Source organism: Salmo salar, chromosome 12 (assembly GCF_965601325.2).
Source record: "Salmo salar chromosome 12, fSalSal1, whole genome shotgun sequence".
Taxonomy (NCBI): Eukaryota; Metazoa; Chordata; class Actinopteri; order Salmoniformes; family Salmonidae; genus Salmo; species Salmo salar.
Genome location: NC_138302.1, coordinates 90,364,178 through 90,387,521, shown reverse-complemented (window position 1 = coordinate 90,387,521; position 23,344 = coordinate 90,364,178). Strand labels below are relative to the sequence as shown.

Sequence of the window (23,344 nt, the reverse complement as noted above, 5' to 3'; positions counted from 1 at the left end):
TGATACAGAAGACTATGAATTTGAATCCTATCTTTGCCTGCTCTCTGACATTTTATCTCAATGACATACCTATTACTTATGAAACGTCCTCCTAAATGGCTGGAATAAATGCTCCTTTACTGGACAAGAAATAGATAAGCAGAGTGTTCAAGAAAAATACTTGCTCCTGGTGAGGCTCAAACTCACAACCTTGTCATCGATTTGATGCATACTGATGTATAACTACTACACGCTAACGATTGCACCACAGGATCCATTAAAAACACTCTCACTGATCACCATATTTTTGCCCAAACAGAGCTGTTCGATATTCGAAACAAGTCATTAATATCATCGAGGTGCCTGGCTAGCTCAGTCGGTAGAGCATGAGACTCTTAATCTCAGGGTCCTGGGTTCGAGCCCCACGTTGGGCGCTGCTTTTCTCTGCCGAAGAACCAACTCACTTTGCAAACAGCCATTCGTTTCGACTTTCGAGCAGGCTTGCCACCCTGCATTGCTGAAGTGTCAGGCATTGCTGGTGATACAGAAGACTATGAATTTGAATCCTACCTTTGCCTGCTCTCTGACATTTTATCTCAATGACATACCTATTACTTGTGAAACGTCCTCCTAAATGGCTGGAATAAATGCTCCTTTACTGGACAAGAAATAGATAAGCAGAGTGTTCAAGAAAAATACTTGCTCCTGGTGAGGCTCAAACTCACAACCTTGTCATCGATTTGATGCATACTGATGTATAACTACTACACGCTAACGATTGCACCACAGGATCCATTAAAAACACTCTCACTGATCACCATATTTTGCACAAACAGAGCTGTTCGATATTCGAACCAAGTCAATAAACTATTGAGATGCCTGGCTAGCTCAGTCGGTAGAGCATGAGACTCTTAATCTCAGGGTCGTGGGTTCGAGCCCCACGTTGGGCAGTCCTTTTCTCCGCCGAAGCACCAACTCACTTTGCAAACAGCCATTCGTTTGGACTTTCGAGCAGGCTTGCCACCCTGCGTTGCTGAAATGTCAGGCATAGCTGGTGATACAGAAGACTATGAATTTGAATCCTACCTTTGCCTGCTCTCTGACATTTTATCTCAATGACATACCTATTACTTGTGAAACGTCCTCCTAAATGGCTGGAATAAATGCTCCTTTACTGGACAAGAAATAGATAAGCAGAGTGTTCAAGAAAAATACTTGCTCCTGGTGAGGCTCAAACTCACAACCTTGTCATCGATTTGATGCATACTGATGTATAACTACTACACGCTAACGATTGCACCACAGGATCCATTAAAAACACTCTCACTGATCACCATATTTTGCACAAACAGAGCTGTTCGATATTCGAACCAAGTCAATAAACTATTGAGATGCCTGGCTAGCTCAGTCGGTAGAGCATGAGACTCTTAATCTCAGGGTCGTGGGTTCGAGCCCCACGTTGGGCAGTCCTTTTCTCCGCCGAAGCACCAACTCACTTTGCAAACAGCCATTCGTTTGGACTTTCGAGCAGGCTTGCCACCCTGCGTTGCTGAAATGTCAGGCATAGCTGGTGATACAGAAGACTATGAATTTGAATCCTAGCTTTGCCTGCTCTCTGACATTTTATCTCAATGACATACCTATTACTTATGAAACGTCCTCCTAAATGGCTGGAATAAATGCTCCTTTACTGGACAAGAAATAGATAAGCAGAGTGTTCAAGAAAAATACTTGCTCCTGGTGAGGCTCAAACTCACAACCTTGTCATCGATTTGATGCATACTGATGTATAACTACTACACGCTAACGATTGCACCACAGGATCCATTAAAAACACTCACTGATCACCATATTTTGCACAAACAGAGCTGTTCGATATTCGAACCAAGTCAATAAACTATTGAGATGCCTGGCTAGCTCAGTCGGTAGAGCATGAGACTCTTAATCTCAGGGTCGTGGGTTCGAGCCCCACGTTGGGCAGTCCTTTTCTCCGCCGAAGCACCAACTCACTTTGCAAACAGCCATTCGTTTGGACTTTCGAGCAGGCTTGCCACCCTGCGTTGCTGAAATGTCAGGCATAGCTGGTGATACAGAAGACTATGAATTTGAATCCTAGCTTTGCCTGCTCTCTGACATTTTATCTCAATGACATACCTATTACTTATGAAACGTCCTCCTAAATGGCTGGAATAAATGCTCCTTTACTGGACAAGAAATAGATAAGCAGAGTGTTCAAGAAAAATACTTGCTCCTGGTGAGGCTCAAACTCACAACCTTGTCATCGATTTGATGCATACTGATGTATAACTACTACACGCTAACGATTGCACCACAGGATCCATTAAAAACACTCACTGATCACCATATTTTGCACAAACAGAGCTGTTCGATATTCGAAACAAGTCATTAATATCATCGAGGTGCCTGGCTAGCTCAGTCGGTAGAGCATGAGACTCTTAATCTCAGGGTCGTGGGTTCGAGCCCCACGTTGGGAGCTCCTTTTCTCTGCCGAAGAACCAACTCACTTTGCAAACAGCCATTCGTTTGGACTTTCGAGCAGGCTTGCCACCCTGCATTGCTGAAGTGTCAGGCATTGCTGGTGATACAGAAGACTATGAATTTGAATCCTAGCTTTGCCTGCTCTCTGACATTTTATCTCAATGACATACCTATTACTTATGAAACGTCCTCCTAAATGGCTGGAATAAATGCTCCTTTACTGGACAAGAAATAGATAAGCAGAGTGTTCAAGAAAAATACTTGCTCCTGGTGAGGCTCAAACTCACAACCTTGTCATCGATTTGATGCATACTGATGTATAACTACTACACGCTAACGATTGCACCACAGGATCCATTAAAAACACTCTCACTGATCACCATATTTTGCACAAACAGAGCTGTTCGATATTCGAAACAAGTCATAAATATCATCGAGGTGCCTGGCTAGCTCAGTCGGTAGAGCATGAGACTCTTAATCTCAGGGTCGTGGGTTCGAGCCCCACGTTGGGCGCTCCTTTTCTCTGCCGAAGAACCAACTCACTTTGCAAACAGCCATTCGTTTGGACTTTCGAGCAGGCTTGCCACCCTGCATTGCTGAAGTGTTAGGCATTGCTGGTGATACAGAAGACTATGAATTTGCATCCTATCTTTGCCTGCTCTCTGACATTTTATCTCAATGACATACCTATTACTTATGAAACGTCCTCCTAAATGGCTGGAATAAATGCTCCTTTACTGGACAAGAAATAGATAAGCAGAGTGTTCAAGAAAAATACTTGCTCCTGGTGAGGCTCAAACTCACAACCTTGTCATCGATTTGATGCATACTGATGTATAACTACTACACGCTAACGATTGCACCACAGGATCCATTAAAAACACTCTCACTGATCACCATATTTTTGCCCAAACAGAGCTGTTCGATATTCGAAACAAGTCATTAATATCATCGAGGTGCCTGGCTAGCTCAGTCGGTAGAGCATGAGACTCTTAATCTCAAGGGTGTTCTGATCACTGATCACTGATATTGCACCACAGGATCCATTAAAAACACTCTCACTGATCACCATATTTTGCACAAACAGAGCTGTTCGATATTCGAACCAAGTCAATAAACTATCGAGATGCCTGGCTAGCTCAGTCGGTAGAGCATGAGACTCTTAATCTCAGGGTCGTGGGTTCGAGCCCCACGTTGGGCGGTCCTTTTCTCCGCCGAAGCACCAACTCACTTTGCAAACAGCCATTCGTTTCGACTTTCGAGCAGGCTTGCCACCCTGCATTGCTGAAGTGTCAGGCATTGCTGGTGATACAGAAGACTATGAATTTGAATCCTACCTTTGCCTGCTCTCTGACATTTTATCTCAATGACATACCTATTACTTGTGAAACGTCCTCCTAAATGGCTGGAATAAATGCTCCTTTACTGGACAAGAAATAGATAAGCAGAGTGTTCAAGAAAAATACTTGCTCCTGGTGAGGCTCAAACTCACAACCTTGTCATCGATTTGATGCATACTGATGTATAACTACTACACGCTAACGATTGCACCACAGGATCCATTAAAAACACTCTCACTGATCACCATATTTTGCACAAACAGAGCTGTTCGATATTCGAACCAAGTCAATAAACTATTGAGATGCCTGGCTAGCTCAGTCGGTAGAGCATGAGACTCTTAATCTCAGGGTCGTGGGTTCGAGCCCCACGTTGGGCGGTCCTTTTCTCCGCCGAAGCACCAACTCACTTTGCAAACAGCCATTCGTTTGGACTTTCGAGCAGGCTTGCCACCCTGCGTTGCTGAAATGTCAGGCATAGCTGGTGATACAGAAGACTATGAATTTGAATCCTAGCTTTGCCTGCTCTCTGACATTTTATCTCAATGACATACCTATTACTTATGAAACGTCCTCCTAAATGGCTGGAATAAATGCTCCTTTACTGGACAAGAAATAGATAAGCAGAGTGTTCAAGAAAAATACTTGCTCCTGGTGAGGCTCAAACTCACAACCTTGTCATCGATTTGATGCATACTGATGTATAACTACTACACGCTAACGATTGCACCACAGGATCCATTAAAAACACTCTCACTGATCACCATATTTTGCACAAACAGAGCTGTTCGATATTCGAAACAAGTCATTAATATCATCGAGGTGCCTGGCTAGCTCAGTCGGTAGAGCATGAGACTCTTAATCTCAGGGTCGTGGGTTCGAGCCCCACGTTGGGCGGTCCTTTTCTCCGCCGAAGCACCAACTCACTTTGCAAACAGCCATTCGTTTGGACTTTCGAGCAGGCTTGCCACCCTGCATTGCTGAAGTGTCAGGCATTGCTGGTGATACAGAAGACTATGAATTTGAATCCTAGCTTTGCCTGCTCTCTGACATTTTATCTCAATGACATACCTATTACTTATGAAACGTCCTCCTAAATGGCTGGAATAAATGCTCCTTTACTGGACAAGAAATAGATAAGCAGAGTGTTCAAGAAAAATACTTGCTCCTGGTGAGGCTCAAACTCACAACCTTGTCATCGATTTGATGCATACTGATGTATAACTACTACACGCTAACGATTGCACCACAGGATCCATTAAAAACACTCTCACTGATCACCATATTTTGCACAAACAGAGCTGTTCGATATTCGAAACAAGTCATTAATATCATCGAGGTGCCTGGCTAGCTCAGTCGGTAGAGCATGAGACTCTTAATCTCAGGGTCGTGGGTTCGAGCCCCACGTTGGGCGCTCCTTTTCTCTGCCGAAGAACCAACTCACTTTGCAAACAGCCATTCGTTTGGACTTTCGAGCAGGCTTGCCACCCTGCATTGCTGAAGTGTCAGGCATTGCTGGTGATACAGAAGACTATGAATTTGAATCCTAGCTTTGCCTGCTCTCTGACATTTTATCTCAATGACATACCTATTACTTATGAAACGTCCTCCTAAATGGCTGGAATAAATGCTCCTTTACTGGACAAGAAATAGATAAGCAGAGTGTTCAAGAAAAATACTTGCTCCTGGTGAGGCTCAAACTCACAACCTTGTCATCGATTTGATGCATACTGATGTATAACTACTACACGCTAACGATTGCACCACAGGATCCATTAAAAACACTCTCACTGATCACCATATTTTGCACAAACAGAGCTGTTCGATATTCGAAACAAGTCATAAATATCATCGAGGTGCCTGGCTAGCTCAGTCGGTAGAGCATGAGACTCTTAATCTCAGGGTCGTGGGTTCGAGCCCCACGTTGGGCGCTCCTTTTCTCTGCCGAAGAACCAACTCACTTTGCAAACAGCCATTCGTTTGGACTTTCGAGCAGGCTTGCCACCCTGCATTGCTGAAGTGTCAGGCATTGCTGGTGATACAGAAGACTATGAATTTGAATCCTAGCTTTGCCTGCTCTCTGACATTTTATCTCAATGACATACCTATTACTTATGAAACGTCCTCCTAAATGGCTGGAATAAATGCTCCTTTACTGGACAAGAAATAGATAAGCAGAGTGTTCAAGAAAAATACTTGCTCCTGGTGAGGCTCAAACTCACAACCTTGTCATCGATTTGATGCATACTGATGTATAACTACTACACGCTAACGATTGCACCACAGGATCCATTAAAAACACTCTCACTGATCACCATATTTTGCACAAACAGAGCTGTTCGATATTCGAAACAAGTCAATAATATCATCGAGGTGCCTGGCTAGCTCAGTCGGTAGAGCATGAGACTCTTAATCTCAGGGTCGTGGGTTCGAGCCCCACGTTGGGCGGTCCTTTTCTCCGCCGAAGCACCAACTCACTTTGCAAACAGCCATTCGTTTGGACTTTCGAGCAGGCTTGCCACCCTGCATTGCTGAAGTGTCAGGCATTGCTGGTGATACAGAAGACTATGAATTTGAATCCTAGCTTTGCCTGCTCTCTGACATTTTATCTCAATGACATACCTATTACTTATGAAACGTCCTCCTAAATGGCTGGAATAAATGCTCCTTTACTGGACAAGAAATAGATAAGCAGAGTGTTCAAGAAAAATACTTGCTCCTGGTGAGGCTCAAACTCACAACCTTGTCATCGATTTGATGCATACTGATGTATAACTACTACACGCTAACGATTGCACCACAGGATCCATTAAAAACACTCTCACTGATCACCATATTTTGCACAAACAGAGCTGTTCGATATTCGAACCAAGTCAATAAACTATTGAGATGCCTGGCTAGCTCAGTCGGTAGAGCATGAGACTCTTAATCTCAGGGTCGTGGGTTCGAGCCCCACGTTGGGCGGTCCTTTTCTCCGCCGAAGCACCAACTCACTTTGCAAACAGCCATTCGTTTGGACTTTCGAGCAGGCTTGCCACCCTGCGTTGCTGAAGTGTCAGGCATAGCTGGTGATACAGAAGACTATGAATTTGAATCCTAGCTTTGCCTGCTCTCTGACATTTTATCTCAATGACATACCTATTACTTATGAAACGTCCTCCTAAATGGCTGGAATAAATGCTCCTTTACTGGACAAGAAATAGATAAGCAGAGTGTTCAAGAAAAATACTTGCTCCTGGTGAGGCTCAAACTCACAACCTTGTCATCGATTTGATGCATACTGATGTATAACTACTACACGCTAACGATTGCACCACAGGATCCATTAAAAACACTCTCACTGATCACCATATTTTGCACAAACAGAGCTGTTCGATATTCGAAACAAGTCATTAATATCATCGAGGTGCCTGGCTAGCTCAGTCGGTAGAGCATGAGACTCTTAATCTCAGGGTCGTGGGTTCGAGCCCCACGTTGGGCGCTCCTTTTCTCTGCCGAAGAACCAACTCACTTTGCAAACAGCCATTCGTTTCGACTTTCGAGCAGGCTTGCCACCCTGCATTGCTGAAGTGTCAGGCATTGCTGGTGATACAGAAGACTATGAATTTGAATCCTAGCTTTGCCTGCTCTCTGACATTTTATCTCAATGACATACCTATTACTTATGAAACGTCCTCCTAAATGGCTGGAATAAATGCTCCTTTACTGGACAAGAAATAGATAAGCAGAGTGTTCAAGAAAAATACTTGCTCCTGGTGAGGCTCAAACTCACAACCTTGTCATCGATTTGATGCATACTGATGTATAACTACTACACGCTAACGATTGCACCACAGGATCCATTAAAAACACTCTCACTGATCACCATATTTTGCACAAACAGAGCTGTTCGATATTCGAACCAAGTCAATAAACTATTGAGATGCCTGGCTAGCTCAGTCGGTAGAGCATGAGACTCTTAATCTCAGGGTCGTGGGTTCGAGCCCCACGTTGGGCGGTCCTTTTCTCCGCCGAAGCACCAACTCACTTTGCAAACAGCCATTCGTTTGGACTTTCGAGCAGGCTTGCCACCCTGCGTTGCTGAAGTGTCAGGCATAGCTGGTGATACAGAAGACTATGAATTTGAATCCTAGCTTTGCCTGCTCTCTGACATTTTATCTCAATGACATACCTATTACTTATGAAACGTCCTCCTAAATGGCTGGAATAAATGCTCCTTTACTGGACAAGAAATAGATAAGCAGAGTGTTCAAGAAAAATACTTGCTCCTGGTGAGGCTCAAACTCACAACCTTGTCATCGATTTGATGCATACTGATGTATAACTACTACACGCTAACGATTGCACCACAGGATCCATTAAAAACACTCTCACTGATCACCATATTTTGCACAAACAGAGCTGTTCGATATTCGAAACAAGTCATTAATATCATCGAGGTGCCTGGCTAGCTCAGTCGGTAGAGCATGAGACTCTTAATCTCAGGGTCGTGGGTTCGAGCCCCACGTTGGGCGGTCCTTTTCTCCGCCGAAGCACCAACTCACTTTGCAAACAGCCATTCGTTTGGACTTTCGAGCAGGCTTGCCACCCTGCATTGCTGAAGTGTCAGGCATTGCTGGTGATACAGAAGACTATGAATTTGAATCCTAGCTTTGCCTGCTCTCTGACATTTTATCTCAATGACATACCTATTACTTATGAAACGTCCTCCTAAATGGCTGGAATAAATGCTCCTTTACTGGACAAGAAATAGATAAGCAGAGTGTTCAAGAAAAATACTTGCTCCTGGTGAGGCTCAAACTCACAACCTTGTCATCGATTTGATGCATACTGATGTATAACTACTACACGCTAACGATTGCACCACAGGATCCATTAAAAACACTCTCACTGATCACCATATTTTGCACAAACAGAGCTGTTCGATATTCGAAACAAGTCATTAATATCATCGAGGTGCCTGGCTAGCTCAGTCGGTAGAGCATGAGACTCTTAATCTCAGGGTCGTGGGTTCGAGCCCCACGTTGGGCGGTCCTTTTCTCCGCCGAAGCACCAACTCACTTTGCAAACAGCCATTCGTTTGGACTTTCGAGCAGGCTTGCCACCCTGCATTGCTGAAGTGTCAGGCATTGCTGGTGATACAGAAGACTATGAATTTGAATCCTAGCTTTGCCTGCTCTCTGACATTTTATCTCAATGACATACCTATTACTTATGAAACGTCCTCCTAAATGGCTGGAATAAATGCTCCTTTACTGGACAAGAAATAGATAAGCAGAGTGTTCAAGAAAAATACTTGCTCCTGGTGAGGCTCAAACTCACAACCTTGTCATCGATTTGATGCATACTGATGTATAACTACTACACGCTAACGATTGCACCACAGGATCCATTAAAAACACTCTCACTGATCACCATATTTTGCACAAACAGAGCTGTTCGATATTCGAAACAAGTCATTAATATCATCGAGGTGCCTGGCTAGCTCAGTCGGTAGAGCATGAGACTCTTAATCTCAGGGTCGTGGGTTCGAGCCCCACGTTGGGCGCTCCTTTTCTCTGCCGAAGAACCAACTCACTTTGCAAACAGCCATTCGTTTGGACTTTCGAGCAGGCTTGCCACCCTGCATTGCTGAAGTGTCAGGCATTGCTGGTGATACAGAAGACTATGAATTTGAATCCTAGCTTTGCCTGCTCTCTGACATTTTATCTCAATGACATACCTATTACTTATGAAACGTCCTCCTAAATGGCTGGAATAAATGCTCCTTTACTGGACAAGAAATAGATAAGCAGAGTGTTCAAGAAAAATACTTGCTCCTGGTGAGGCTCAAACTCACAACCTTGTCATCGATTTGATGCATACTGATGTATAACTACTACACGCTAACGATTGCACCACAGGATCCATTAAAAACACTCTCACTGATCACCATATTTTGCACAAACAGAGCTGTTCGATATTCGAAACAAGTCATTAATATCATCGAGGTGCCTGGCTAGCTCAGTCGGTAGAGCATGAGACTCTTAATCTCAGGGTCGTGGGTTCGAGCCCCACGTTGGGCGGTCCTTTTCTCCGCCGAAGCACCAACTCACTTTGCAAACAGCCATTCGTTTGGACTTTCGAGCAGGCTTGCCACCCTGCATTGCTGAAGTGTCAGGCATTGCTGGTGATACAGAAGACTATGAATTTGAATCCTAGCTTTGCCTGCTCTCTGACATTTTATCTCAATGACATACCTATTACTTATGAAACGTCCTCCTAAATGGCTGGAATAAATGCTCCTTTACTGGACAAGAAATAGATAAGCAGAGTGTTCAAGAAAAATACTTGCTCCTGGTGAGGCTCAAACTCACAACCTTGTCATCGATTTGATGCATACTGATGTATAACTACTACACGCTAACGATTGCACCACAGGATCCATTAAAAACACTCTCACTGATCACCATATTTTGCACAAACAGAGCTGTTCGATATTCGAAACAAGTCATTAATATCATCGAGGTGCCTGGCTAGCTCAGTCGGTAGAGCATGAGACTCTTAATCTCAGGGTCGTGGGTTCGAGCCCCACGTTGGGCGGTCCTTTTCTCCGCCGAAGCACCAACTCACTTTGCAAACAGCCATTCGTTTGGACTTTCGAGCAGGCTTGCCACCCTGCATTGCTGAAGTGTCAGGCATTGCTGGTGATACAGAAGACTATGAATTTGAATCCTAGCTTTGCCTGCTCTCTGACATTTTATCTCAATGACATACCTATTACTTATGAAACGTCCTCCTAAATGGCTGGAATAAATGCTCCTTTACTGGACAAGAAATAGATAAGCAGAGTGTTCAAGAAAAATACTTGCTCCTGGTGAGGCTCAAACTCACAACCTTGTCATCGATTTGATGCATACTGATGTATAACTACTACACGCTAACGATTGCACCACAGGATCCATTAAAAACACTCTCACTGATCACCATATTTTGCACAAACAGAGCTGTTCGATATTCGAAACAAGTCATAAATATCATCGAGGTGCCTGGCTAGCTCAGTCGGTAGAGCATGAGACTCTTAATCTCAGGGTCGTGGGTTCGAGCCCCACGTTGGGCGCTCCTTTTCTCTGCCGAAGAACCAACTCACTTTGCAAACAGCCATTCGTTTGGACTTTCGAGCAGGCTTGCCACCCTGCATTGCTGAAGTGTCAGGCATTGCTGGTGATACAGAAGACTATGAATTTGAATCCTAGCTTTGCCTGCTCTCTGACATTTTATCTCAATGACATACCTATTACTTATGAAACGTCCTCCTAAATGGCTGGAATAAATGCTCCTTTACTGGACAAGAAATAGATAAGCAGAGTGTTCAAGAAAAATACTTGCTCCTGGTGAGGCTCAAACTCACAACCTTGTCATCGATTTGATGCATACTGATGTATAACTACTACACGCTAACGATTGCACCACAGGATCCATTAAAAACACTCTCACTGATCACCATATTTTTGCACAAACAGAGCTGTTCGATATTCGAAACAAGTCATTAATATCATCGAGGTGCCTGGCTAGCTCAGTCGGTAGAGCATGAGACTCTTAATCTCAGGGTCGTGGGTTCGAGCCCCACGTTGGGCGGTCCTTTTCTCCGCCGAAGCACCAACTCACTTTGCAAACAGCCATTCGTTTCGACTTTCGAGCAGGCTTGCCACCCTGCATTGCTGAAGTGTCAGGCATTGCTGGTGATACAGAAGACTATGAATTTGAATCCTAGCTTTGCCTGCTCTCTGACATTTTATCTCAATGACATACCTATTACTTATGAAACGTCCTCCTAAATGGCTGGAATAAATGCTCCTTTACTGGACAAGAAATAGATAAGCAGAGTGTTCAAGAAAAATACTTGCTCCTGGTGAGGCTCAAACTCACAACCTTGTCATCGATTTGATGCATACTGATGTATAACTACTACACGCTAACGATTGCACCACAGGATCCATTAAAAACACTCTCACTGATCACCATATTTTGCACAAACAGAGCTGTTCGATATTCGAAACAAGTCATTAATATCATCGAGGTGCCTGGCTAGCTCAGTCGGTAGAGCATGAGACTCTTAATCTCAGGGTCGTGGGTTCGAGCCCCACGTTGGGCGGTCCTTTTCTCCGCCGAAGCACCAACTCACTTTGCAAACAGCCATTCGTTTGGACTTTCGAGCAGGCTTGCCACCCTGCGTTGCTGAAGTGTCAGGCATAGCTGGTGATACAGAAGACTATGAATTTGAATCCTAGCTTTGCCTGCTCTCTGACATTTTATCTCAATGACATACCTATTACTTATGAAACGTCCTCCTAAATGGCTGGAATAAATGCTCCTTTACTGGACAAGAAATAGATAAGCAGAGTGTTCAAGAAAAATACTTGCTCCTGGTGAGGCTCAAACTCACAACCTTGTCATCGATTTGATGCATACTGATGTATAACTACTACACGCTAACGATTGCACCACAGGATCCATTAAAAACACTCTCACTGATCACCATATTTTGCACAAACAGAGCTGTTCGATATTCGAAACAAGTCATTAATATCATCGAGGTGCCTGGCTAGCTCAGTCGGTAGAGCATGAGACTCTTAATCTCAGGGTCGTGGGTTCGAGCCCCACGTTGGGCGCTCCTTTTCTCTGCCGAAGAACCAACTCACTTTGCAAACAGCCATTCGTTTGGACTTTCGAGCAGGCTTGCCACCCTGCATTGCTGAAGTGTCAGGCATTGCTGGTGATACAGAAGACTATGAATTTGAATCCTAGCTTTGCCTGCTCTCTGACATTTTATCTCAATGACATACCTATTACTTATGAAACGTCCTCCGAAATGGATTGAATAAATGCTCCTTTACTGGACAAGAAATAGATGAGCAGAGTGTTCAAGAAAAATACTTGCTCCTGGTGAGGCTCAAACTCACAACGTTGTCATCGATTTGATGCATACTGATGTATAAGTACCTCACGCTAACGATTGCACCACAGGATCCATTAAAAACACTCTCACTGATCACCATATATTTGCACAAACAGAGCTGTTCGATATTCGAAACAAGTCAATAAACGATTGAGATGCCTGGCTAGCTCAGTCGGTAGAGCATGAGACTCTTAATCTCAGGGTCGTGGGTTCGAGCCCCACGTTGGGCGGTCCTTTTCTCCGCCGAAGCACCAACTCACTTTGCAAACCGCCATTCGTTTGGACTTTCGAGCAGGCTTGCCACCCTGCGTTGCTGAAGTGTCAGGCATAGCTGGTGATACAGAAGACTATGAATTTGAATCCTAGCTTTGCCTGCTCTCTGACATTTTATCTCAATGACATACCTATTACTTATGAAACGTCCTCCTAAATGGCTGGAATAAATGCTCCTTTACTGGACAAGAAATAGATAAGCAGAGTGTTCAAGAAAAATACTTGCTCCTGGTGAGGCTCAAACTCACAACCTTGTCATCGATTTGATGCATACTGATGTATAACTACTACACGCTAACGATTGCACCACAGGATCCATTAAAAACACTCTCACTGATCACCATATTTTGCACAAACAGAGCTGTTCGATATTCGAAACAAGTCATTAATATCATCGAGGTGCCTGGCTAGCTCAGTCGGTAGAGCATGAGACTCTTAATCTCAGGGTCGTGGGTTCGAGCCCCACGTTGGGCGGTCCTTTTCTCCGCCGAAGCACCAACTCACTTTGCAAACAGCCATTCGTTTGGACTTTCGAGCAGGCTTGCCACCCTGCATTGCTGAAGTGTCAGGCATTGCTGGTGATACAGAAGACTATGAATTTGAATCCTAGCTTTGCCTGCTCTCTGACATTTTATCTCAATGACATACCTATTACTTATGAAACGTCCTCCTAAATGGCTGGAATAAATGCTCCTTTACTGGACAAGAAATAGATAAGCAGAGTGTTCAAGAAAAATACTTGCTCCTGGTGAGGCTCAAACTCACAACCTTGTCATCGATTTGATGCATACTGATGTATAACTACTACACGCTAACGATTGCACCACAGGATCCATTAAAAACACTCTCACTGATCACCATATTTTGCACAAACAGAGCTGTTCGATATTCGAACCAAGTCAATAAACTATTGAGATGCCTGGCTAGCTCAGTCGGTAGAGCATGAGACTCTTAATCTCAGGGTCGTGGGTTCGAGCCCCACGTTGGGCGGTCCTTTTCTCCGCCGAAGCACCAACTCACTTTGCAAACAGCCATTCGTTTGGACTTTCGAGCAGGCTTGCCACCCTGCGTTGCTGAAGTGTCAGGCATAGCTGGTGATACAGAAGACTATGAATTTGAATCCTAGCTTTGCCTGCTCTCTGACATTTTATCTCAATGACATACCTATTACTTATGAAACGTCCTCCTAAATGGCTGGAATAAATGCTCCTTTACTGGACAAGAAATAGATAAGCAGAGTGTTCAAGAAAAATACTTGCTCCTGGTGAGGCTCAAACTCACAACCTTGTCATCGATTTGATGCATACTGATGTATAACTACTACACGCTAACGATTGCACCACAGGATCCATTAAAAACACTCTCACTGATCACCATATTTTGCACAAACAGAGCTGTTCGATATTCGAAACAAGTCATTAATATCATCGAGGTGCCTGGCTAGCTCAGTCGGTAGAGCATGAGACTCTTAATCTCAGGGTCGTGGGTTCGAGCCCCACGTTGGGCGCTCCTTTTCTCTGCCGAAGAACCAACTCACTTTGCAAACAGCCATTCGTTTGGACTTTCGAGCAGGCTTGCCACCCTGCATTGCTGAAGTGTCAGGCATTGCTGGTGATACAGAAGACTATGAATTTGAATCCTAGCTTTGCCTGCTCTCTGACATTTTATCTCAATGACATACCTATTACTTATGAAACGTCCTCCGAAATGGATTGAATAAATGCTCCTTTACTGGACAAGAAATAGATGAGCAGAGTGTTCAAGAAAAATACTTGCTCCTGGTGAGGCTCAAACTCACAACCTTGTCATCGATTTGATGCATACTGATGTATAAGTACTACACGCTAACGATTGCACCACAGGATCCATTAAAAACACTCTCACTGATCACCATATTTTGCACAAACAGAGCTGTTCGATATTCGAAACAAGTCAATAAACTATTGAGATGCCTGGCTAGCTCAGTCGGTAGAGCATGAGACTCTTAATCTCAGGGTCGTGGGTTCGAGCCCCACGTTGGGCGGTCCTTTTCTCCGCCGAAGCACCAACTCACTTTGCAAACAGCCATTCGTTTGGACTTTCGAGCAGGCTTGCCACCCTGCGTTGCTGAAGTGTCAGGCATAGCTGGTGATACAGAAGACTATGAATTTGAATCCTAGCTTTGCCTGCTCTCTGACATTTTATCTCAATGACATACCTATTACTTATGAAACGTCCTCCTAAATGGCTGGAATAAATGCTCCTTTACTGGACAAGAAATAGATAAGCAGAGTGTTCAAGAAAAATACTTGCTCCTGGTGAGGCTCAAACTCACAACCTTGTCATCGATTTGATGCATACTGATGTATAACTACTACACGCTAACGATTGCACCACAGGATCCATTAAAAACACTCTCACTGATCACCATATTTTGCACAAACAGAGCTGTTCGATATTCGAAACAAGTCATTAATATCATCGAGGTTCCTGGCTAGCTCAGTCGGTAGAGCATGAGACTCTTAATCTCAGGGTCGTGGGTTCGAGCCCCACGTTGGGCGCTCCTTTTCTCTGCCGAAGAACCAACTCACTTTGCAAACAGCCATTCGTTTGGACTTTCGAGCAGGCTTGCCACCCTGCATTGCTGAAGTGTCAGGCATTGCTGGTGATACAGAAGACTATGAATTTGAATCCTAGCTTTGCCTGCTCTCTGACATTTTATCTCAATGACATACCTATTACTTATGAAACGTCCTCCGAAATGGATTGAATAAATGCTCCTTTACTGGACAAGAAATAGATGAGCAGAGTGTTCAAGAAAAATACTTGCTCCTGGTGAGGCTCAAACTCACAACGTTGTCATCGATTTGATGCATACTGATGTATAAGTACCTCACGCTAACGATTGCACCACAGGATCCATTAAAAACACTCTCACTGATCACCATATTTTTGCACAAACAGAGCTGTTCGATATTCGAAACAAGTCAATAAACGATTGAGATGCCTGGCTAGCTCAGTCGGTAGAGCATGAGACTCTTAATCTCAGGGTCGTGGGTTCGAGCCCCACGTTGGGCGGTCCTTTTCTCCGCCGAAGCACCAACTCACTTTGCAAACCGCCATTCGTTTGGACTTTCGAGCAGGCTTGCCACCCTGCGTTGCTGAAGTGTCAGGCATAGCTGGTGATACAGAAGACTATGAATTTGAATCCTAGCTTTGCCTGCTCTCTGACATTTTATCTCAATGACATACCTATTACTTATGAAACGTCCTCCTAAATGGCTGGAATAAATGCTCCTTTACTGGACAAGAAATAGATAAGCAGAGTGTTCAAGAAAAATACTTGCTCCTGGTGAGGCTCAAACTCACAACCTTGTCATCGATTTGATGCATACTGATGTATAACTACTACACGCTAACGATTGCACCACAGGATCCATTAAAAACACTCTCACTGATCACCATATTTTGCACAAACAGAGCTGTTCGATATTCGAAACAAGTCATTAATATCATCGAGGTGCCTGGCTAGCTCAGTCGGTAGAGCATGAGACTCTTAATCTCAGGGTCGTGGGTTCGAGCCCCACGTTGGGCGGTCCTTTTCTCCGCCGAAGCACCAACTCACTTTGCAAACAGCCATTCGTTTCGACTTTCGAGCAGGCTTGCCACCCTGCATTGCTGAAGTGTCAGGCATTGCTGGTGATACAGAAGACTATGAATTTGAATCCTAGCTTTGCCTGCTCTCTGACATTTTATCTCAATGACATACCTATTACTTATGAAACGTCCTCCGAAATGGATTGAATAAATGCTCCTTTACTGGACAAGAAATAGATAAGCAGAGTGTTCAAGAAAAATACTTGCTCCTGGTGAGGCTCAAACTCACAACCTTGTCATCGATTTGATGCATACTGATGTATAACTACTACACGCTAACGATTGCACCACAGGATCCATTAAAAACACTCTCACTGATCACCATATTTTGCACAAACAGAGCTGTTCGATATTCGAAACAAGTCATTAATATCATCGAGGTGCCTGGCTAGCTCAGTCGGTAGAGCATGAGACTCTTAATCTCAGGGTCGTGGGTTCGAGCCCCACGTTGGGCGGTCCTTTTCTCCGCCGAAGAACCAACTCACTTTGCAAACAGCCATTCGTTTGGACTTTCGAGCAGGCTTGCCACCCTGCGTTGCTGAAGTGTCAGGCATAGCTGGTGATACAGAAGACTATGAATTTGAATCCTAGCTTTGCCTGCTCTCTGACATTTTATCTCAATGACATACCTATTACTTATGAAACGTCCTCCTAAATGGCTGGAATAAATGCTCCTTTACTGGACAAGAAATAGATAAGCAGAGTGTTCAAGAAAAATACTTGCTCCTGGTGAGGCTCAAACTCACAACCTTGTCATCGATTTGATGCATACTGATGTATAACTACTACACGCTAACGATTGCACCACAGGATCCATTAAAAACACTCTCACTGATCACCATATTTTGCACAAACAGAGCTGTTCGATATTCGAAACAAGTCATAAATATCATCGAGGTGCCTGGCTAGCTCAGTCGGTAGAGCATGAGACTCTTAATCTCAGGGTCGTGGGTTCGAGCCCCACGTTGGGCGCTCCTTTTCTCTGCCGAAGAACCAACTCACTTTGCAAACAGCCATTCGTTTGGACTTTCGAGCAGGCTTGCCACACTGCATTGCTGAAGTGTCAGGCATTGCTGGTGATACAGAAGACTATGAATTTGAATCCTAGCTTTGCCTGCTCTCTGACATTTTATCTCAATGACATACCTATTACTTATGAAACGTCCTCCGAAATGGATTGAATAAATGCTCCTTTACTGGACAAGAAATAGATGAGCAGAGTGTTCAAGAAAAATACTTGCTCCTGGTGAGGCTCAAACTCACAACGTTGTCATCGATTTGATGCATACTGATGTATAAGTACCTCACGCTAACGATTGCACCACAGGATCCATTAAAAACACTCTCACTGATCACCATATATTTGCACAAACAGAGCTGTTCGATATTCGAAACAAGTCAATAAACGATTGAGATGCCTGGCTAGCTCAGTCGGTAGAGCATGAGACTCTTAATCTCAGGGTCGTGGGTTCGAGCCCCACGTTGGGTGATCCTTTTCTCCGCCGAAGCACCAACTCACTTTGCAAACCGCCATTCGTTTGGACTTTCGAGCAGGCTTGCCACCCTGCGTTGCTGAAGTGTCAGGCATAGCTGGTGATACAGAAGACTATGAATTTGAATCCTAGCTTTGCCTGCTCTCTGACATTTTATCTCAATGACATACCTATTACTTATGAAACGTCCTCCTAAATGGCTGGAATAAATGCTCCTTTACTGGACAAGAAATAGATAAGCAGAGTGTTCAAGAAAAATACTTGCTCCTGGTGAGGCTCAAACTCACAACCTTGTCATCGATTTGATGCATACTGATGTATAACTACTACACGCTAACGATTGCACCACAGGATCCATTAAAAACACTCTCACTGATCACCATATTTTGCACAAACAGAGCTGTTCGATATTCGAAACAAGTCATTAATATCATCGAGGTGCCTGGCTAGCTCAGTCGGTAGAGCATGAGACTCTTAATCTCAGGGTCGTGGGTTCGAGCCCCACGTTGGGCGGTCCTTTTCTCCGCCGAAGCACCAACTCACTTTGCAAACAGCCATTCGTTTGGACTTTCGAGCAGGCTTGCCACCCTGCGTTGCTGAAGTGTCAGGCATAGCTGGTGATACAGAAGACTATGAATTTGAATCCTAGCTTTGCCTGCTCTCTGACATTTTATCTCAATGACATACCTATTACTTATGAAACGTCCTCCTAAATGGCTGGAATAAATGCTCCTTTACTGGACAAGAAATAGATAAGCAGAGTGTTCAAGAAAAATACTTGCTCCTGGTGAGGCTCAAACTCACAACCTTGTCATCGATTTGATGCATACTGATGTATAACTACTACACGCTAACGATTGCACCACAGGATCCATTAAAAACACTCTCACTGATCACCATATTTTGCACAAACAGAGCTGTTCGATATTCGAAACAAGTCATAAATATCATCGAGGTGCCTGGCTAGCTCAGTCGGTAGAGCATGAGACTCTTAATCTCAGGGTCGTGGGTTCGAGCCCCACGTTGGGCGCTCCTTTTCTCTGCCGAAGAACCAACTCACTTTGCAAACAGCCATTCGTTTGGACTTTCGAGCAGGCTTGCCACACTGCATTGCTGAAGTGTCAGGCATTGCTGGTGATACAGAAGACTATGAATTTGAATCCTAGCTTTGCCTGCTCTCTGACATTTTATCTCAATGACATACCTATTACTTATGAAACGTCCTCCGAAATGGATTGAATAAATGCTCCTTTACTGGACAAGAAATAGATGAGCAGAGTGTTCAAGAAAAATACTTGCTCCTGGTGAGGCTCAAACTCACAACGTTGTCATCGATTTGATGCATACTGATGTATAAGTACCTCACGCTAACGATTGCACCACAGGATCCATTAAAAACACTCTCACTGATCACCATATATTTGCACAAACAGAGCTGTTCGATATTCGAAACAAGTCAATAAACGATTGAGATGCCTGGCTAGCTCAGTCGGTAGAGCATGAGACTCTTAATCTCAGGGTCGTGGGTTCGAGCCCCACGTTGGGTGATCCTTTTCTCCGCCGAAGCACCAACTCACTTTGCAAACCGCCATTCGTTTGGACTTTCGAGCAGGCTTGCCACCCTGCGTTGCTGAAGTGTCAGGCATAGCTGGTGATACAGAAGACTATGAATTTGAATCCTAGCTTTGCCTGCTCTCTGACATTTTATCTCAATGACATACCTATTACTTATGAAACGTCCTCCTAAATGGCTGGAATAAATGCTCCTTTACTGGACAAGAAATAGATAAGCAGAGTGTTCAAGAAAAATACTTGCTCCTGGTGAGGCTCAAACTCACAACCTTGTCATCGATTTGATGCATACTGATGTATAACTACTACACGCTAACGATTGCACCACAGGATCCATTAAAAACACTCTCACTGATCACCATATTTTGCACAAACAGAGCTGTTCGATATTCGAAACAAGTCATTAATATCATCGAGGTGCCTGGCTAGCTCAGTCGGTAGAGCATGAGACTCTTAATCTCAGGGTCGTGGGTTCGAGCCCCACGTTGGGCGGTCCTTTTCTCCGCCGAAGCACCAACTCACTTTGCAAACAGCCATTCGTTTGGACTTTCGAGCAGGCTTGCCACCCTGCATTGCTGAAGTGTCAGGCATTGCTGGTGATACAGAAGACTATGAATTTGAATCCTAGCTTTGCCTGCTCTCTGACATTTTATCTCAATGACATACCTATTACTTATGAAACGTCCTCCTAAATGGCTGGAATAAATGCTCCTTTACTGGACAAGAAATAGATAAGCAGAGTGTTCAAGAAAAATACTTGCTCCTGGTGAGGCTCAAACTCACAACCTTGTCATCGATTTGATGCATACTGATGTATAACTACTACACGCTAACGATTGCACCACAGGATCCATTAAAAACACTCTCACTGATCACCATATTTTGCACAAACAGAGCTGTTCGATATTCGAAACAAGTCAATAAACTATTGAGATGCCTGGCTAGCTCAGTCGGTAGAGCATGAGACTCTTAATCTCAGGGTCGTGGGTTCGAGCCCCACGTTGGGCGGTCCTTTTCTCCGCCGAAGCACCAACTCACTTTGCAAACAGCCATTCGTTTGGACTTTCGAGCAGGCTTGCCACCCTGCGTTGCTGAAGTGTCAGGCATAGCTGGTGATACAGAAGACTATGAATTTGAATCCTAGCTTTGCCTGCTCTCTGACATTTTATCTCAATGACATACCTATTACTTATGAAACGTCCTCCTAAATGGCTGGAATAAATGCTCCTTTACTGGACAAGAAATAGATAAGCAGAGTGTTCAAGAAAAATACTTGCTCCTGGTGAGGCTCAAACTCACAACCTTGTCATCGATTTGATGCATACTGATGTATAACTACTACACGCTAACGATTGCACCACAGGATCCATTAAAAACACTCTCACTGATCACCATATTTTGCACAAACAGAGCTGTTCGATATTCGAAACAAGTCATTAATATCATCGAGGTGCCTGGCTAGCTCAGTCGGTAGAGCATGAGACTCTTAATCTCAGGGTCGTGGGTTCGAGCCCCACGTTGGGCGCTCCTTTTCTCTGCCGAAGAACCAACTCACTTTGCAAACAGCCATTCGTTTCGACTTTCGAGCAGGCTTGCCACCCTGCATTGCTGAAGTGTCAGGCATTGCTGGTGATACAGAAGACTATGAATTTGAATCCTAGCTTTGCCTGCTCTCTGACATTTTATCTCAATGACATACCTATTACTTATGAAACGTCCTCCGAAATGGATTGAATAAATGCTCCTTTACTGGACAAGAAATAGATGAGCAGAGTGTTCAAGAAAAATACTTGCTCCTGGTGAGGCTCAAACTCACAACGTTGTCATCGATTTGATGCATACTGATGTATAAGTACCTCACGCTAACGATTGCACCACAGGATCCATTAAAAACACTCTCACTGATCACCATATTTTTGCACAAACAGAGCTGTTCGATATTCGAAACAAGTCAATAAACGATTGAGATGCCTGGCTAGCTCAGTCGGTAGAGCATGAGACTCTTAATCTCAGGGTCGTGGGTTCGAGCCCCACGTTGGGCGGTCCTTTTCTCCGCCGAAGCACCAACTCACTTTGCAAACCGCCATTCGTTTGGACTTTCGAGCAGGCTTGCCACCCTGCGTTGCTGAAGTGTCAGGCATAGCTGGTGATACAGAAGACTATGAATTTGAATCCTAGCTTTGCCTGCTCTCTGACATTTTATCTCAATGACATACCTATTACTTATGAAACGTCCTCCTAAATGGCTGGAATAAATGCTCCTTTACTGGACAAGAAATAGATAAGCAGAGTGTTCAAGAAAAATACTTGCTCCTGGTGAGGCTCAAACTCACAACCTTGTCATCGATTTGATGCATACTGATGTATAACTACTACACGCTAACGATTGCACCACAGGATCCATTAAAAACACTCTCACTGATCACCATATTTTGCACAAACAGAGCTGTTCGATATTCGAAACAAGTCATTAATATCATCGAGGTGCCTGGCTAGCTCAGTCGGTAGAGCATGAGACTCTTAATCTCAGGGTCGTGGGTTCGAGCCCCACGTTGGGCGGTCCTTTTCTCCGCCGAAGCACCAACTCACTTTGCAAACAGCCATTCGTTTGGACTTTCGAGCAGGCTTGCCACCCTGCATTGCTGAAGTGTCAGGCATTGCTGGTGATACAGAAGACTATGAATTTGAATCCTAGCTTTGCCTGCTCTCTGACATTTTATCTCAATGACATACCTATTACTTATGAAACGTCCTCCTAAATGGCTGGAATAAATGCTCCTTTACTGGACAAGAAATAGATAAGCAGAGTGTTCAAGAAAAATACTTGCTCCTGGTGAGGCTCAAACTCACAACCTTGTCATCGATTTGATGCATACTGATGTATAACTACTACACGCTAACGATTGCACCACAGGATCCATTAAAAACACTCTCACTGATCACCATATTTTGCACAAACAGAGCTGTTCGATATTCGAAACAAGTCATTAATATCATTGAGGTGCCTGGCTAGCTCAGTCGGTAGAGCATGAGACTCTTAATCTCAGGGTCGTGGGTTCGAGCCCCACGTTGGGCGGTCCTTTTCTCCGCCGAAGCACCAACTCACTTTGCAAACAGCCATTCGTTTGGACTTTCGAGCAGGCTTGCCACCCTGCATTGCTGAAGTGTCAGGCATAGCTGGTGATACAGAAGACTATGAATTTGAATCCTAGCTTTGCCTGCTCTCTGACATTTTATCTCAATGACATACCTATTACTTATGAAACGTCCTCCTAAATGGCTGGAATAAATGCTCCTTTACTGGACAAGAAATAGATAAGCAGAGTGTTCAAGAAAAATACTTGCTCCTGGTGAGGCTCAAACTCACAACCTTGTCATCGATTTGATGCATACTGATGTATAACTACTACACGCTAACGATTGCACCACAGGATCCATTAAAAACACTCTCACTGATCACCATATTTTGCACAAACAGAGCTGTTCGATATTCGAAACAAGTCATTAATATCATCGAGGTGCCTGGCTAGCTCAGTCGGTAGAGCATGAGACTCTTAATCTCAGGGTCGTGGGTTCGAGCCCCACGTTGGGCGCTCCTTTTCTCTGCCGAAGAACCA

The 23,344-nt window shown here is 44.1% G+C and overlaps 45 non-coding genes across 45 annotated transcripts; all 45 read left to right on the top strand.

The window, feature by feature from the left end:
- The first annotated feature begins 340 nt into the window (after positions 1 to 340).
- trnak-cuu (transfer RNA lysine (anticodon CUU)) lies at positions 341 to 413 on the top strand. Its single transcript has one exon. It is a non-coding gene; the product is annotated as a tRNA-Lys (tRNA).
- Positions 414 to 856: 443 nt separating this feature from the next.
- On the top strand, positions 857 to 929 carry trnak-cuu (transfer RNA lysine (anticodon CUU)). Its single transcript has one exon. It is a non-coding gene; the product is annotated as a tRNA-Lys (tRNA).
- Positions 930 to 1,372: 443 nt separating this feature from the next.
- Positions 1,373 to 1,445, top strand: trnak-cuu (transfer RNA lysine (anticodon CUU)). Its single transcript has one exon. It is a non-coding gene; the product is annotated as a tRNA-Lys (tRNA).
- A 441-nt stretch (positions 1,446 to 1,886) lies between these two features.
- On the top strand, positions 1,887 to 1,959 carry trnak-cuu (transfer RNA lysine (anticodon CUU)). The gene has a single exon. It is a non-coding gene; the product is annotated as a tRNA-Lys (tRNA).
- Positions 1,960 to 2,401: 442 nt separating this feature from the next.
- Positions 2,402 to 2,476, top strand: trnak-cuu (transfer RNA lysine (anticodon CUU)). Its single transcript has one exon. It is a non-coding gene; the product is annotated as a tRNA-Lys (tRNA).
- A 442-nt stretch (positions 2,477 to 2,918) lies between these two features.
- trnak-cuu (transfer RNA lysine (anticodon CUU)) lies at positions 2,919 to 2,991 on the top strand. Its single transcript has one exon. It is a non-coding gene; the product is annotated as a tRNA-Lys (tRNA).
- A 615-nt stretch (positions 2,992 to 3,606) lies between these two features.
- On the top strand, positions 3,607 to 3,679 carry trnak-cuu (transfer RNA lysine (anticodon CUU)). The gene has a single exon. It is a non-coding gene; the product is annotated as a tRNA-Lys (tRNA).
- A 443-nt stretch (positions 3,680 to 4,122) lies between these two features.
- On the top strand, positions 4,123 to 4,195 carry trnak-cuu (transfer RNA lysine (anticodon CUU)). Its single transcript has one exon. It is a non-coding gene; the product is annotated as a tRNA-Lys (tRNA).
- A 444-nt stretch (positions 4,196 to 4,639) lies between these two features.
- trnak-cuu (transfer RNA lysine (anticodon CUU)) lies at positions 4,640 to 4,712 on the top strand. The gene has a single exon. It is a non-coding gene; the product is annotated as a tRNA-Lys (tRNA).
- A 444-nt stretch (positions 4,713 to 5,156) lies between these two features.
- trnak-cuu (transfer RNA lysine (anticodon CUU)) lies at positions 5,157 to 5,229 on the top strand. Its single transcript has one exon. It is a non-coding gene; the product is annotated as a tRNA-Lys (tRNA).
- A 444-nt stretch (positions 5,230 to 5,673) lies between these two features.
- trnak-cuu (transfer RNA lysine (anticodon CUU)) lies at positions 5,674 to 5,746 on the top strand. Its single transcript has one exon. It is a non-coding gene; the product is annotated as a tRNA-Lys (tRNA).
- A 444-nt stretch (positions 5,747 to 6,190) lies between these two features.
- trnak-cuu (transfer RNA lysine (anticodon CUU)) lies at positions 6,191 to 6,263 on the top strand. The gene has a single exon. It is a non-coding gene; the product is annotated as a tRNA-Lys (tRNA).
- A 443-nt stretch (positions 6,264 to 6,706) lies between these two features.
- On the top strand, positions 6,707 to 6,779 carry trnak-cuu (transfer RNA lysine (anticodon CUU)). Its single transcript has one exon. It is a non-coding gene; the product is annotated as a tRNA-Lys (tRNA).
- A 444-nt stretch (positions 6,780 to 7,223) lies between these two features.
- trnak-cuu (transfer RNA lysine (anticodon CUU)) lies at positions 7,224 to 7,296 on the top strand. Its single transcript has one exon. It is a non-coding gene; the product is annotated as a tRNA-Lys (tRNA).
- Positions 7,297 to 7,739: 443 nt separating this feature from the next.
- trnak-cuu (transfer RNA lysine (anticodon CUU)) lies at positions 7,740 to 7,812 on the top strand. The gene has a single exon. It is a non-coding gene; the product is annotated as a tRNA-Lys (tRNA).
- A 444-nt stretch (positions 7,813 to 8,256) lies between these two features.
- Positions 8,257 to 8,329, top strand: trnak-cuu (transfer RNA lysine (anticodon CUU)). Its single transcript has one exon. It is a non-coding gene; the product is annotated as a tRNA-Lys (tRNA).
- A 444-nt stretch (positions 8,330 to 8,773) lies between these two features.
- trnak-cuu (transfer RNA lysine (anticodon CUU)) lies at positions 8,774 to 8,846 on the top strand. The gene has a single exon. It is a non-coding gene; the product is annotated as a tRNA-Lys (tRNA).
- Positions 8,847 to 9,290: 444 nt separating this feature from the next.
- trnak-cuu (transfer RNA lysine (anticodon CUU)) lies at positions 9,291 to 9,363 on the top strand. The gene has a single exon. It is a non-coding gene; the product is annotated as a tRNA-Lys (tRNA).
- A 444-nt stretch (positions 9,364 to 9,807) lies between these two features.
- Positions 9,808 to 9,880, top strand: trnak-cuu (transfer RNA lysine (anticodon CUU)). Its single transcript has one exon. It is a non-coding gene; the product is annotated as a tRNA-Lys (tRNA).
- Positions 9,881 to 10,324: 444 nt separating this feature from the next.
- trnak-cuu (transfer RNA lysine (anticodon CUU)) lies at positions 10,325 to 10,397 on the top strand. The gene has a single exon. It is a non-coding gene; the product is annotated as a tRNA-Lys (tRNA).
- A 444-nt stretch (positions 10,398 to 10,841) lies between these two features.
- Positions 10,842 to 10,914, top strand: trnak-cuu (transfer RNA lysine (anticodon CUU)). Its single transcript has one exon. It is a non-coding gene; the product is annotated as a tRNA-Lys (tRNA).
- Positions 10,915 to 11,359: 445 nt separating this feature from the next.
- On the top strand, positions 11,360 to 11,432 carry trnak-cuu (transfer RNA lysine (anticodon CUU)). The gene has a single exon. It is a non-coding gene; the product is annotated as a tRNA-Lys (tRNA).
- Positions 11,433 to 11,876: 444 nt separating this feature from the next.
- Positions 11,877 to 11,949, top strand: trnak-cuu (transfer RNA lysine (anticodon CUU)). The gene has a single exon. It is a non-coding gene; the product is annotated as a tRNA-Lys (tRNA).
- Positions 11,950 to 12,393: 444 nt separating this feature from the next.
- Positions 12,394 to 12,466, top strand: trnak-cuu (transfer RNA lysine (anticodon CUU)). Its single transcript has one exon. It is a non-coding gene; the product is annotated as a tRNA-Lys (tRNA).
- Positions 12,467 to 12,910: 444 nt separating this feature from the next.
- On the top strand, positions 12,911 to 12,983 carry trnak-cuu (transfer RNA lysine (anticodon CUU)). Its single transcript has one exon. It is a non-coding gene; the product is annotated as a tRNA-Lys (tRNA).
- A 444-nt stretch (positions 12,984 to 13,427) lies between these two features.
- On the top strand, positions 13,428 to 13,500 carry trnak-cuu (transfer RNA lysine (anticodon CUU)). The gene has a single exon. It is a non-coding gene; the product is annotated as a tRNA-Lys (tRNA).
- A 443-nt stretch (positions 13,501 to 13,943) lies between these two features.
- On the top strand, positions 13,944 to 14,016 carry trnak-cuu (transfer RNA lysine (anticodon CUU)). The gene has a single exon. It is a non-coding gene; the product is annotated as a tRNA-Lys (tRNA).
- Positions 14,017 to 14,460: 444 nt separating this feature from the next.
- trnak-cuu (transfer RNA lysine (anticodon CUU)) lies at positions 14,461 to 14,533 on the top strand. Its single transcript has one exon. It is a non-coding gene; the product is annotated as a tRNA-Lys (tRNA).
- Positions 14,534 to 14,976: 443 nt separating this feature from the next.
- Positions 14,977 to 15,049, top strand: trnak-cuu (transfer RNA lysine (anticodon CUU)). The gene has a single exon. It is a non-coding gene; the product is annotated as a tRNA-Lys (tRNA).
- Positions 15,050 to 15,493: 444 nt separating this feature from the next.
- On the top strand, positions 15,494 to 15,566 carry trnak-cuu (transfer RNA lysine (anticodon CUU)). The gene has a single exon. It is a non-coding gene; the product is annotated as a tRNA-Lys (tRNA).
- Positions 15,567 to 16,010: 444 nt separating this feature from the next.
- Positions 16,011 to 16,083, top strand: trnak-cuu (transfer RNA lysine (anticodon CUU)). The gene has a single exon. It is a non-coding gene; the product is annotated as a tRNA-Lys (tRNA).
- Positions 16,084 to 16,527: 444 nt separating this feature from the next.
- On the top strand, positions 16,528 to 16,600 carry trnak-cuu (transfer RNA lysine (anticodon CUU)). The gene has a single exon. It is a non-coding gene; the product is annotated as a tRNA-Lys (tRNA).
- Positions 16,601 to 17,044: 444 nt separating this feature from the next.
- On the top strand, positions 17,045 to 17,117 carry trnak-cuu (transfer RNA lysine (anticodon CUU)). The gene has a single exon. It is a non-coding gene; the product is annotated as a tRNA-Lys (tRNA).
- A 444-nt stretch (positions 17,118 to 17,561) lies between these two features.
- On the top strand, positions 17,562 to 17,634 carry trnak-cuu (transfer RNA lysine (anticodon CUU)). Its single transcript has one exon. It is a non-coding gene; the product is annotated as a tRNA-Lys (tRNA).
- A 444-nt stretch (positions 17,635 to 18,078) lies between these two features.
- trnak-cuu (transfer RNA lysine (anticodon CUU)) lies at positions 18,079 to 18,151 on the top strand. Its single transcript has one exon. It is a non-coding gene; the product is annotated as a tRNA-Lys (tRNA).
- A 444-nt stretch (positions 18,152 to 18,595) lies between these two features.
- trnak-cuu (transfer RNA lysine (anticodon CUU)) lies at positions 18,596 to 18,668 on the top strand. Its single transcript has one exon. It is a non-coding gene; the product is annotated as a tRNA-Lys (tRNA).
- A 444-nt stretch (positions 18,669 to 19,112) lies between these two features.
- trnak-cuu (transfer RNA lysine (anticodon CUU)) lies at positions 19,113 to 19,185 on the top strand. The gene has a single exon. It is a non-coding gene; the product is annotated as a tRNA-Lys (tRNA).
- Positions 19,186 to 19,629: 444 nt separating this feature from the next.
- On the top strand, positions 19,630 to 19,702 carry trnak-cuu (transfer RNA lysine (anticodon CUU)). The gene has a single exon. It is a non-coding gene; the product is annotated as a tRNA-Lys (tRNA).
- Positions 19,703 to 20,146: 444 nt separating this feature from the next.
- Positions 20,147 to 20,219, top strand: trnak-cuu (transfer RNA lysine (anticodon CUU)). Its single transcript has one exon. It is a non-coding gene; the product is annotated as a tRNA-Lys (tRNA).
- Positions 20,220 to 20,662: 443 nt separating this feature from the next.
- Positions 20,663 to 20,735, top strand: trnak-cuu (transfer RNA lysine (anticodon CUU)). The gene has a single exon. It is a non-coding gene; the product is annotated as a tRNA-Lys (tRNA).
- Positions 20,736 to 21,179: 444 nt separating this feature from the next.
- Positions 21,180 to 21,252, top strand: trnak-cuu (transfer RNA lysine (anticodon CUU)). Its single transcript has one exon. It is a non-coding gene; the product is annotated as a tRNA-Lys (tRNA).
- Positions 21,253 to 21,696: 444 nt separating this feature from the next.
- Positions 21,697 to 21,769, top strand: trnak-cuu (transfer RNA lysine (anticodon CUU)). The gene has a single exon. It is a non-coding gene; the product is annotated as a tRNA-Lys (tRNA).
- Positions 21,770 to 22,213: 444 nt separating this feature from the next.
- trnak-cuu (transfer RNA lysine (anticodon CUU)) lies at positions 22,214 to 22,286 on the top strand. The gene has a single exon. It is a non-coding gene; the product is annotated as a tRNA-Lys (tRNA).
- A 444-nt stretch (positions 22,287 to 22,730) lies between these two features.
- Positions 22,731 to 22,803, top strand: trnak-cuu (transfer RNA lysine (anticodon CUU)). Its single transcript has one exon. It is a non-coding gene; the product is annotated as a tRNA-Lys (tRNA).
- A 444-nt stretch (positions 22,804 to 23,247) lies between these two features.
- On the top strand, positions 23,248 to 23,320 carry trnak-cuu (transfer RNA lysine (anticodon CUU)). The gene has a single exon. It is a non-coding gene; the product is annotated as a tRNA-Lys (tRNA).
- The last annotated feature ends 24 nt before the right edge of the window (positions 23,321 to 23,344 follow it).